This window comes from Diadema setosum, chromosome 16 (genome assembly GCF_964275005.1).
Source record: "Diadema setosum chromosome 16, eeDiaSeto1, whole genome shotgun sequence".
NCBI lineage: Eukaryota > Metazoa > Echinodermata > Echinoidea > Diadematoida > Diadematidae > Diadema > Diadema setosum.
In genome coordinates, this window is record NC_092700.1 from 36,310,415 (window position 1) to 36,323,032 (window position 12,618).

Below are 12,618 nucleotides of genomic sequence, written 5' to 3' on the forward strand. Positions count from 1 at the left end.
ATACTTTTGAGCGATGAGACGGAAACCAACAAACAAAATGCCATGTATCATCGCTCGAGATTCCCACATTTGGCGTCACCCGACCAACAATAAGTGACGAATCAAATGGAACATTATATTATGGGACAGCAGACTGTTACGATTTTTGAATGTTGCGAACAATTGTTAAAAAAAAAGAAAGAAAGAGAAAATGAGGCAAAGTTCAAGAAATTAGAAAAAGCACGTAAATGCAGGCGATCATGTTTAATAGTCAAAGTAAGAGATTACAACCGGCCATGCGGATGTGTATGATTGCCTTATTTACATGTCTGATTTCTGTAAACTATGTTATATTTAAATCTAAGTTCCCACCCCTCCTTGATAAAAGTTGTGTTGGGTTTTCGCTAAAGGCATTTATTAGGAAACGCTGTAAAAACGACAACAAATACCTACTATCAAAAAAAAAAAAAAGAGATGACCTATACATACATGAAACACAAAAATTCTGTACGTTCTGATGTAATGCAACTGCTTGTTGGTTTGTTTGTTTATTTGTTTGTTTGTTTGTTTGTTTGTTTGTTTGTTTGTTTGTTTTGAATTACCATGGTCTTTGTCGAGGGAAAGATGAAGAAAAATAGTAGAGTGTATCACTCTCAAATCCGGAAGATTGCGATAAGTGTGTATTCCCGCCCTTTTTATACAGGTAAACGATTTAAACTTGGTATGCTATTATAAAAGCCTGGTGTCACGCAGAAGAACTGATTCCGCGATCACTTTGAACCTTTCATAAAATTCACATTTTAGATAGTAACGATAGCTTGTAGAAGATAAAGTAAGTTAGCGTCCCTGACTGTGGCTCTGAACACAAAAGGGGACTGAAAAATTCTTTTACAAATTAGCAGACATAATGCCGATCCTCCAACACTGTTGCTCCATTACGTCACTGATTCTACTATCAACGGCGAAGAAAGAATACTGGTTGCGTGATTATCCACCCCTTGATAGCTGCAGGAAGTTTACCTTTCATTGTTCAAGGCTTCGTTGATGCGGGGTTTACTCGGATACAAGGCGTGAACAGTGTCGCCCGAGTTCTTTCATTCGGAATTCCTCAGAATACGCAATTCAATAGGCAATTAGCGCTGCTACTTCGCAAAGCTGTTAGCCAAATTCTTTGCAGACTTGTCCTCTCACTTGTCAGCTACACGCAATACACGACAAACAGCTATCATTAAAAAAAACAAAACAAAACGAGACATGAAAACTCGTCACATTGAGGACGAGTTAGGTGATACGCTTGTGGTCATCAGATGACAGTCATCTGTGATCGACAAAGAAAAGAATGTGATATAGGCACCTTGAAGTTATATTGAGCGTGCATGCGAAACCGTTTCTGTAACCACTCGGCCACGGGTCATCCACGGAAATGGTAAGACAAAAAAACAACAACAATGTATAGATATAACAGGGGGAAAGTCAATGCCCACTCAACTAACGTGGCCGTGTGAACATCTATTGCATTGCTAGACGGAAAAGCGGCCTTGTAACGACTGAGGTCGCTATGCCATTTCTGGCAACTTGGGAAAAATACGTCCCGCAGACATAAAACCTATAATCGGGTGGTTTTGATACCTTGCCTTTAATCACAATTTTCAATGTAATGACGTCATCAAATTACAAAACAATGACATCGTCTTGAAAGACAATTGTTCAAAGTACAACACCTCAGTCGTCGTCATTACATACTATGATCGCTTTGACAAAGTCAACCTGCAAAATTTGCTGCAGTCGAAGCAATGTGGTCTCCAACACACAAAAAAGAGGGATATGGCGTGTGTGTGTGTCTCTGTGTGTGTATAGGTGCGTTTATATACGAACGTGATTTCTACATGGACGAATATGTAATACAAAATTGAAGAAAAAAAAAACAGTAAAGTATCTAAGTATTTTGTTTCGTGATCTTGTGGGGTTCGAACCAGCAACCTCACGTCTCTGAGAAGTCGCCTTTAACCACTCGGCCACACGTCTCGACGGGAAATTATGGGGAACGTTATGGACTTGAAAGACAGTTGTTCAATGTATAACACATTCATCGTACGTTGTCAGTTTGCTACTGACACGACAATCTACCACATGAAGATGAGGCAGGTATTAGTACCTGTATGAAATTATTATAGGCATGGTTATCAAATTGCCCTAAAATTTCCTTATAATTGCCTTATTTTTACACACAGTTATGCTATCCCTTTAAACTCGTCACAGTTTAATTAGAATCATTAACATCATACATTAGTACCTTATTCAGTTCCATAGCTGATCACGTTTGCTAATCAATTAAGATTAATTGTCTAGAATGTGTTATATGGCCAACCTGTATACACACGTATATACACACACACAATGCTAAATGTATGTATCAAACATCTGTAACACAACTTTGAACTAACTGTAGGAATTATCGCTGCACTTTAATATCATCCATACTTTTTATCACTATCTGAAACTCCACAAAAACCACTAAATGACAAATAATCATCAATACAGAAGACTGAATACCTTTTTAAAAATGTATAGCTTGTTACATGTATAAATCAGCACAAAGTAACCACGACTACATTGTGTTACTGAATTGATATGAACAAATTTCACTTTGTTAAATATACTATATCAGTTTGAAAAGCCCAGCCTGCAAAATTTTGCAGCAGTCGAAGTAATGCAGTCTCCAACGCAAAACAAAGGTATACTGTGTGAGTGTGTGCGTATAGGTGTATTTACATGCAAACGTGATTTCTACATGGACGAAGGTGTAGTACTCCATTGAAGAAAAAAAGTAAAAAAAAAATTATTTTCTTTCGTGCTCTTGTGAGGATCGAACCCGTACGTGTGCAACCTCACGTTTCTAAGACGACGCCTCTAACCACTCGGCCATACGTCTCGACGAGAAAAGTAGAGGAACGTAAACTTATGTACGTGAAAGATGAATCAGGAATCGTTTGGTCCGCATTCCATTCTCATTTTCAGTTTTAAACTGCAAAATTGTCAACCTCATGAGAAGATTTCAAAGAACAAAATGCATGATTACTGCAGCTTATTGTCTCAGCTACAACATACTTAAATTTCAGAGGAAATGAAGCAAAATCAGCTGAGATAAAGGTGCTTAAACGTTGTCAAGTCAATGGATGGTTTTAAAAAAAATCACCTCCCATAGACATAACACGTAAACTTGTCCGATTTTGCATCTTTACTTTCAATCACAATTTAAAGTATGATGACGTCATCAAATTTCAAAACCATGACATAGACTTGAAAGGCAAATGTTTAAAGTACAACATATGTGAATTTGGGATAATATTGAGCTTAAACAACAGAGATACGAGCAAATGAATGTCAGAAACAGTACCTCAAAAAAATCAATTCCACTTTTTTTATTTAAAATGACGATATGATGACGTCATCGCGTTTTCCTGGCAATATTGATACTAGCAATGTTATTTACAATTCACATACTTTTGTAATATGCAATAGAAATATAGGGTCAACGGACGATTTAAAGAGCTATGGCTAAATAAACAAAGACATGTTTTTTCACTATATTTGCAGAAAGACGCGCACGTGGAATTTCAACTTTGACGCCAGTGCATTCCTTTGTTATAGGTCGAAATCGATCGAAAATCAATTGATGTTGTTACTCAAAGTATCAGGAATCCAAATCAGTCAAAAAAATTGCATTTTCATGTTGCTTACGCCCTCTGCGCGCGAAATTGCGCGGACGGACGCGCACGCGAGAAAATGTTTGAAACGCTTAAAATTGTCTGAAACTTCGAGATTTCCCATTGGGAAGTCGTTTTGAGCCTTTTAAAATTTTGACGCGCGCGTACGCGCGCGTAATGAAGACCTGGGTAACTAGCGTTAAAAGGTAAGATAGAGCGTGACCTGAACTTCATGTCCACCGAAAATGATACAGAAATGACGTCTAGTTATGAAGTTATGATCGATCATGTGACAAGGTCCGAAAATCACAAAATGGCGCCTAGATGACGTCATAGATATGTTACTGTCATGAAAACCTTATTGTGGCTAGATATTGTTATGAGACATGTTGACTGAAAATTTCATGTCATTCCGTAATGTCATTGTTGAGATATTGACGACACAAAATTGTCCAGAAAGAAAGAAGAATAAAAAAAAATAAAGAGAGATTTTGACAATCACAATAGGTGATACGCTGATAGCGTATCACCTAATGAAGAAGCACACTTTTGAGTTGCGACACAGCTTTCTGTCACTTTCTCAAATAGGTCCTACTTCTAAAATATACACAGATGACAAGAGTCAGAATATCCTCCAAAGGGAACACGAGCTATTTGGGCATTAATAATGTTTGTCTTCCGATTTCTCTCCATGCCGTCGCGGCCCAAACCATTATAAGAAATAGGGCAATAAGTTTTATTAACCAGGGAAATAATAGTACGCATTACATACATTTGGCTAATTATCACACGAATTGTCGACTTTATAAAAACGAGAATAATTGACAGCTTAGGCCTTACTATATCTCCAAAGATTAACTTTAAACAGCAAGTCAGATACCAGGGAACGAAAGTTATAATTATTTGAATGAATTCATTAATGAGTCCAATAACGGTTGTAAAAGTACACACACGCATAACGAGGTTTCAAGTTCGATATGTGATCATGTACTAGGTCATTGATAAAGTAACATAAATTTTGCGTGATCGTTCGTTGGAATTAATTTTTTCAGCGCGATTTGTGCGTCACATCAATCACCACTTCATGAATATGGTGCATGTATCAAACGCAACTCGCTGGTCATGCAATCGATAGCCTTGGTCAGCTCACTATTATTGCGTAATTCTAAAGCCCTCGCCGCTTGGCCGCCGACGCCGCCGCGCGCACCATGCTTTGTTTTGTCTTCAATGGGGTCAAGAGCAATGCTTCATTAGCATACGCCCTAGCAACGGAGGCGGAGTCTCGATCGGGCAAGAACAATAGGTGCGAAACGCAGCGCAAAGGCGAGCGTTCGAAAAAAATGTAACCGAAAAAAATTGTCTCAGAAAAACTGTGATTTGGGACACTTGTACTCATTTTTACATGCTGAAATTTTCTGTACAAATAGATAAAACATCAAGGAATCAAAATCCATCATAAAAAAATTTCGACCCGAGCAGTGCTTCCCCTTCATTTTCGGCTCATTACGGGAAAACTCCCCGTACGACTTATAAAATGACTCATTTTGTCGGAGCGCCAGTTTCATAATGGATGAAAGACCCAAGACTGCCGGTGATCTAAAAAGTGGTACGAAAAGTGGAAAAATGAAGCAGTGTTGAAGAAATGCAAGGCTAAGCAGTGGAAATACAGCTGTGAAAGGTGAGTTTACTTATCTGTACGATGCCCAGATTAAGTCAGTCCCATATGTGCATCTTTGTGTCGGGACCGAGATGGGCATCATACTCTACTTTGAACATGTTGAGTTGATTTAATGAGCAACGTAGAATGTCAAATTTGGGTCTTATTACAAATTTTATAATTAATCATTCAATGGGATCAATAATCTGCTGGGGAAAATCGTGAAATGGGCCCCACCATGCACCGGCACCAGAAACAGGGCTCGTCGTGCATCAATAAATGTAAATTATGTATTTTACGTGTTGGCTACCAGCTAAATGTTTACCTGTACAAGGCTGTAGTGTAGAGCTCTAACGTTAGAGCTCTATCAAATGTTAGTACTATATGATATGTTTTAGTAAATTAAACCTTTTGATCTACGGGTTCTGCTCGACGATGCAATACCAAGCAAGGTAAATTTACTACTACAGTACTAGTCCTCTGATACTAGTAGCTACTACCAGATATTATAGGGTGGACTTACAGCAATTAGCAACAGGGCTGCGTGTGTATAAACAGGGTAGATTTACCGGTACTTTTCGGCGATGCAATACCAAGCAAGGTAAATTACCAGTAGGCCTACTACTAACGTATAGGGTGGACTTACAGCAACAGGGCTGTGTGTGTAAACAGGGTACTTTTCGGCGATGCAATGCCAAGCAAGGTAAATTACTACTAACGTTACTAACATAGGGTGGACTTACAGCAACAGGGCTGCGTGTGTATAAACAGGCGAGCCGCTGTGAACCAATACTGACATTCGTGGTGGGACCTATTTAACAAGTATGCCGTTAGTTTAGCGTAGGGTTGTATACCTATGGTAAGAATAATCAAGGGTCATGAGGAAGTCTTTCCAAGGATAGAATGAAGGGCAAAATCGTGAAATCGGCCCCACAGCAGTGTGCTTGCACTCGTGCATTTAGCAATTAAGCAAGTAAATTAGGTTAGGGTTGTACTTATAGTTGAATTGGCTGTTGAATTAGTCGAGGGACATTGGGGAGTCTTTCCAAGAATAAAACATGAAGACCAAAGGAAAAAAAAACGGGAGAAAGGGAGGACTATGCTGTGGAAATCGGCCCCGCCTCTGTATCAATTGCTCGTAAACACCGTTTGGTGGGGCCGCATTCACAAGTATTGACCTTATGCATTGACGTCATCACTCGCTTGACAACCTCTCGCGACGCCATCTTAGAGGGCAAGCGAAGTCCTTGACATCGCAGAGGCGTGCAGCTTGTTATGTGCTTTTCCTATGCGCGCTAGCGGCGATCGCCTCACTCGCCGCCAGTCCCCAGGCTAGTGGCAGGTTTTTTCTTACCATCAAACAAGTTTGACATGACATGACACATTATGCAGCAATATTTGGGTAATTTTCTCACATTGTGCAATCGAAATACTCACAGTAACTACAGAATTTCTAGGTTATATCGCAGAAATTTGTATCCATAGCGCAACATCGCCGTTCGCTGAATGTATGTCGCCATTTTGAATTTCATTAGCCAATCACATGCGAGGTACGTGTTTTAGTAAAAAACACGTAGAAATCTACCTCACATGTGATTGGCTAACGGGTTCGTAGGTTGATGAGCTGTTACGACCGCTGGTAGTTGCATCTTTTTTCATGAAAATTGTGCCAAAATGTTGGATATATCATTAACCTGGTGAGTGCAATGCATACCTCAAATGTCGAGTTTGCTATACAAGCTTGAATTTCCCGATCTAGGGCTGTAGATTACATGCAATAGAAAAGACAGTAAAAGAAACACCGATGTTGTGTGTAAATGCCCATTGCCTCGCGTGTAAAAGCACGCTCTAGCAACGCATCGCTTGCCCTCTGAGGGAGGGCGCCCTTCAGTTGGTAAGACCGTGTGACGTCATATGCATAATGTCTATTATACTGTGGAAGAAAGCCCCAACGCTGTGCTTTATGTACCGATGAACGCCACACGGTGGGGCTGAATTCACGAGTATAAACAGGCGAGCCGCTGTAGTATTAGTACCGACACGCAGTGGTGGGGCCTACTTCACGAGTAGGTCCTATGCCAAATGAAGTGTATTGCTATTGTATGCAGTGGAAACTGGTCCTGTTGCTGTATCAATCAACATATTAAAGGTCGTTTGGTGGGGCCACATACCTCAGTATTAGCCCTGTATTGTGCAAGAAAGCACCATATTGAACACCACATGGTGGGGATGTAACAGGTAAGCTGCCGTATTATTTAGTACTGATGATAGAGAGACAGTGGTGGGGTCCATTTTACAAGTATGTCACTAATTATCTGTTGAAGGAACTGTAATCATTAAATGAAGTTACCTTGACTCATTTTCTCAGTTAAGTTTCTTTGTAGATCTACTGCGTGTAACTATTCAAGTCAGTCTATACAGTACTGCTTATGCTGTGTTGCAATGGTAATGACCTGGTTACCTACTTTTCTAACTGTTCGAGTTGATCTATGCAGCACGGGTGCATTGCCCTGGTAATGATAGAATTAGATAGAGCCTGTCTGATATTCACTGATGGATCTTATAATCCTGATATGATTGCATTAGTGTTTTTTTATGGTTGTATTAAACATTAAAAAATTATGTTAAAAAATCTGTAAATCAAACTATATTGTGTCTGCACGAGACATATTGTGACTATCTATGGTGTAGCAGTAAACAGCATGTTTCATTCATTCCATAGTCAGCCATCTCACCGCCACCCTTCCACTGTCAAGTTCTTATCGTTCTCTGGTTTCTTTCTCTCATCATGATCTTTGATACACCGACAGCTACTTTCTGTTCCTACTTCCTTTCCGCTCTCCCCGTCATTTATCATCACCTCATCACACCATATCAGCAATATATTGTAAACAACACCGGAAAGTCACCGGGTCATGTTTTGTAAATATAATGTACAGTATATATCAAATGTAAATGTGTTGGATTGATATACCGGAGAACAGTGAATAAAGCACACTTGCGTTTTGACTCCAGAGCAAAGCAGTCATGCCTCCTTCATTCTCTCACTGAGTCTTAGAGTCCGACTTCATCCTCACACACATAAAAAACATAAAAATGGCGACGAGGATGCTTACTCCGCCTGCTCCCTTCGATATTTCGGCCAGAGCATCGCATGCTTGGTCGAAGTGGAAAACGTCATTCGAGTACTACATTGCCGCTACGGGAGTCACAGAAGATGCAGCAAAACGGGCAATTCTTCTTCACTGCGTCGGACCAGATGTGCAGCAGCTTTTTGCCACTCTGAATGGGGGAACATCTTACACCTCTGCTATGTCAGCCTTGGCAGGCTATTTTGTGCCAAAGAAAAACGTTGCATTCGAGAGACACTCATTCCGCCAATGTGAGCAACGTGACAGCGAGTCTGTTGATGAGTACTACATGAGGCTTAAGACGCTCTCCTCCACGTGTGAATTCGGTGCCAACGAGGACGAACACATTCGAGATCAGTTCATTGACAAATGCAACTCCAAGTCGCTACGCCGTCGACTGCTGAGAGAGCCGGACCTTAAGCTGACTGGTCTTCTCTCTATCGCTCGTGCTGCGGAAGCAGCCGATCGCCAAGCCTCGGCGATGGAGATGAAGAACTCGACCCCCTCCACTGAACACGTAGACGAAGTGACTGCTAGACAGGGCTATCGAGCGCCTAATGACAGGCGTGGTCGGCGGTTCTCAAATCGCGGTCGACACCGCACAGGAGGAGGAAGAGGATTATACGCGCCACAGCACTCGCGCCAATCTAACTTTGGACCGTGTTCTAACTGTGGAATCAACGGACATCAACCTCCAGATCAACAGTGCCCAGCTAGAGGACAGGAGTGCAGAAAGTGTCATAAAATCGGACATTATTCTCGAGTTTGTCGCAGCAGCAGCTCGAAAGGCGTGAATTCAGTGGCTGAAGAACTCAGTAATTTACAGCCATTCGACGACGAGATCGCCAGCCACCACGACAACGGCAGTGAGACTGGTGAAACGCCTGCCACGGACACCCACCGTCTCTTCACCATTGGGCAGTCGCGAAACAAGACCCGCGTCAAAATAGCGGACATCGAAATCGACATGCTGGTCGACACCGGAGCGTCGGTAAATATAATAGACGCCCGCACATATGAGTGGATGAGAGGCCGCGCATCAACGACTGATCTGCGATTGACCCCCACTCATATTCGCCTGTTTCCGTACGGTGCTACAACCCCATTGCCAGTGATTGGGGAATTCAGCGCTAGGACTTCGTGCTCGACTCAACTTTCCACGACAGCACGATTCGTTGTCGTGCACGGAAGCAGTGGATGTCTTCTTGGGCGAGACACAGCCGCAGCGCTACAGCTAATTCGAGTCGCAGACGAGAGTGTACAAGAGACAAATCAGAACGCCAGCGCCGTTCACATTGACGCTCATCTTGCCAGCCACCACGTCGATGACCTCCAGCGTCAATATCCAGAAGTTTTTGCCGGTTTCGGTAAGCTCACGGAATACAAGGTGCGTGTACAAGTTGATCCGAACATAGCCCCTATTGCTCAGCCAGCCCGTCGGATACCGTTTCACCTCCGTGAAAAGGTGGACAAAAAACTTCAAGAGCTAATCGACATGGACATCATCGAGCCTGTGTCCGGCCCGACATCGTGGGCGAGCCCGCTTGTGGTAGTTCCAAAGCCAAATGGGGACATACGAGTCTCTGTAGATATGCGAAAAGCCAATCTAGCGGTGAAAAGAGAGCGCCAGCCGATCCCCACCCTAGACGAGACCCTTACCGCACTCAACGGTGCCGTGGTGTTCTATAAGCTGGATCTAAAGTGGGGATACCACCAAATTGAACTCGAAGAGACCTCACGAGATATAACGACATTCATGACACATCGTGGTGTGATGCGTTATAAGAGACTGATTTTCGGATTGTCATCAGCAAGCGAGGCATATCAGTATGCCATGCAGACCGCATTGCAAGGACTGGAAGGCGTAAAGAACATCTCGGACGACATCGTGGTGTTCGGGAGGGACATCGCCGAGCACGATGCCCGCCTCCACGCCGTGCTGAGACGACTCAGCGACCGTCACCTTACCGTGAATCCGGAGAAGTGCATCTTCCGGGTGCCGAAAATCAAATTCTTCGGCTTCGTGATTTCGAGAGACGGCATCGCAGCCGATGACGCTCGAATAGCGGCCATCAAAGAAGCTCGACAGCCGACAAACTCCTCAGAAGTTCGCTCGTTCTTGGGATTAGTGAATTATTGTGCGCGACTGATCCCAAATCTTGCCACCATTGCCGAGCCCCTTCGCCGACTTACTCGCGCGGACCAGCCATGGATTTGGGGTCCTGAGCAGCAGCAATCATTCGACCGACTTCGACATGCCCTGACGAGCGACGAAGTCATGGCACATTTCGTCACGAGAGCACCGACCGAGCTACGAGTCGATGCCAGCCCCGTCGGTCTCGGTGCTGTTCTTACGCAGACGATCAACGGGAAAACACGCCCGGTCGCGTATGCTAGTCGCACGCTCTCTGATGTGGAACGTCGGTATTCGCAAATCGAACGAGAAGCGTTAGCTGTCGTGTGGGGTTGTGAGAGATTTCATCTCTACTTATACGGAACTGAGTTTGTTCTCCACACCGACCACAAGCCGCTCCTATACATCTACGGACCGCACGGTCGACCACACGCACGCATTGAACGATGGGCCCTACGCCTACAGCAATATCGCTTCACGATTAGGCATATGCCAGGGAAGACAAATCCAGCTGATGTTTTGTCACGTCTACCGATTGATCAACCTCATCGCGATCGAAATATCGCAGAAGAGTACATTGACGCAATTCTGACGCACGCAATACCACGAGCACTTTCGCGACAACAAATCACCACAGCCTCCCTTGCCGACTCCGAAATCCAACAGGTGATCGATGCGGTGAATACAGGCAAGTGGCCCGACAACCCGCGATTATCCGCGTATCAACGAGTTCGCGACGAGCTATCGACGAAGAATGGTCTTCTTCTTCGCCAAACTCGCATCGTCATCCCTACTGTGCTGCGAAAGCAAACGCTCGACATCGCACACTAGCCGCTTCAGGGCATTGTGAGACTGAAGCAGGCCCTACGCACAAAAGTTTGGTGGCCGAGAATCGATGTCGATGCAGAGACACTAGTTCGAAACTGCTCAGCCTGCCAAGCTGAGATGCCAGCTCCTCCCTCTGTGCCTCTCCAGCCATCGCCCATGCCTCGCGCTCCGTGGAGCAGACTCCACATCGACTTGTGTGGACCTCTACCGACTGGAGAAACGCTTCTAGTCGTCGTAGATGCAGCTACGCGGTGGCCAGAAGTTGAAATCCTCAGATCAACGACATCGCAAGTGATCACGTCGCGGCTAGATAAAATCTTCGCGCAGCATGGATTTCCAGACGAAATCGTGACGGACAACGGACCGCAGTTTATTTCGCAGGAGTTCGCGGAATACATGAAAGCGATCGCTGTCGAACACCGCCGCGTCACAACCTACCATCCACAAGCAAACGCGGAAGTTGAGAGATTCAACGCTACTCTCATGAAAGCGATCAGAACAGCGAGAAATAGCAACCGTGATTGGCATCGAGCTATGCTAGCTTTTCTGCTCATCTATCGCTCGACGCCTCATCCGGCAACACTGGCGACACCGGCAAAGCTCCTATACAATCGAGAGCTTCGCACGAAGTTGTCGTCAACGCCAACGCCAACTCGCAGAGCGTACGCCAGTGCGAGACGACACGATCAGCGATACAAAGCGAACATGAAGGCGTATCACGACAACAAGAAACGCTCGCGACCACGGAATGTCAACCAGGGTGATCATGTTATCATCACGCAGAGAAAGCGAGACAAATTCTCCTCGCGATTCGACCCCAAACCGTGGGTGGTTATCGCGAGAAAAGGTGGAAGCGTAAAACTTCGCAGGGGAAACGAGACAGCGATGAGATACATGTCGCAAATACGCCAAATCCCCGCTCCACAAAAGCCAGATTCGCGAGAACGCGACGACCACACCGACTTCGACCTTCACGATGACACGCAGCGTGATCGTCATACCGCTCCGCAGCAGAACGGAGTAGAGCTTCGACGATCGCACAGACAATCGCGACCACCAGACAGACTTACATATTTCAGGTCAGGTGTTATCATGTGAACACTCATGTGAACTATAGTGAATTCCTGACTCGTTAACTGTAAAGTAGACTGAAAAAAAAGGAACACTCAGCGGAAAACTATC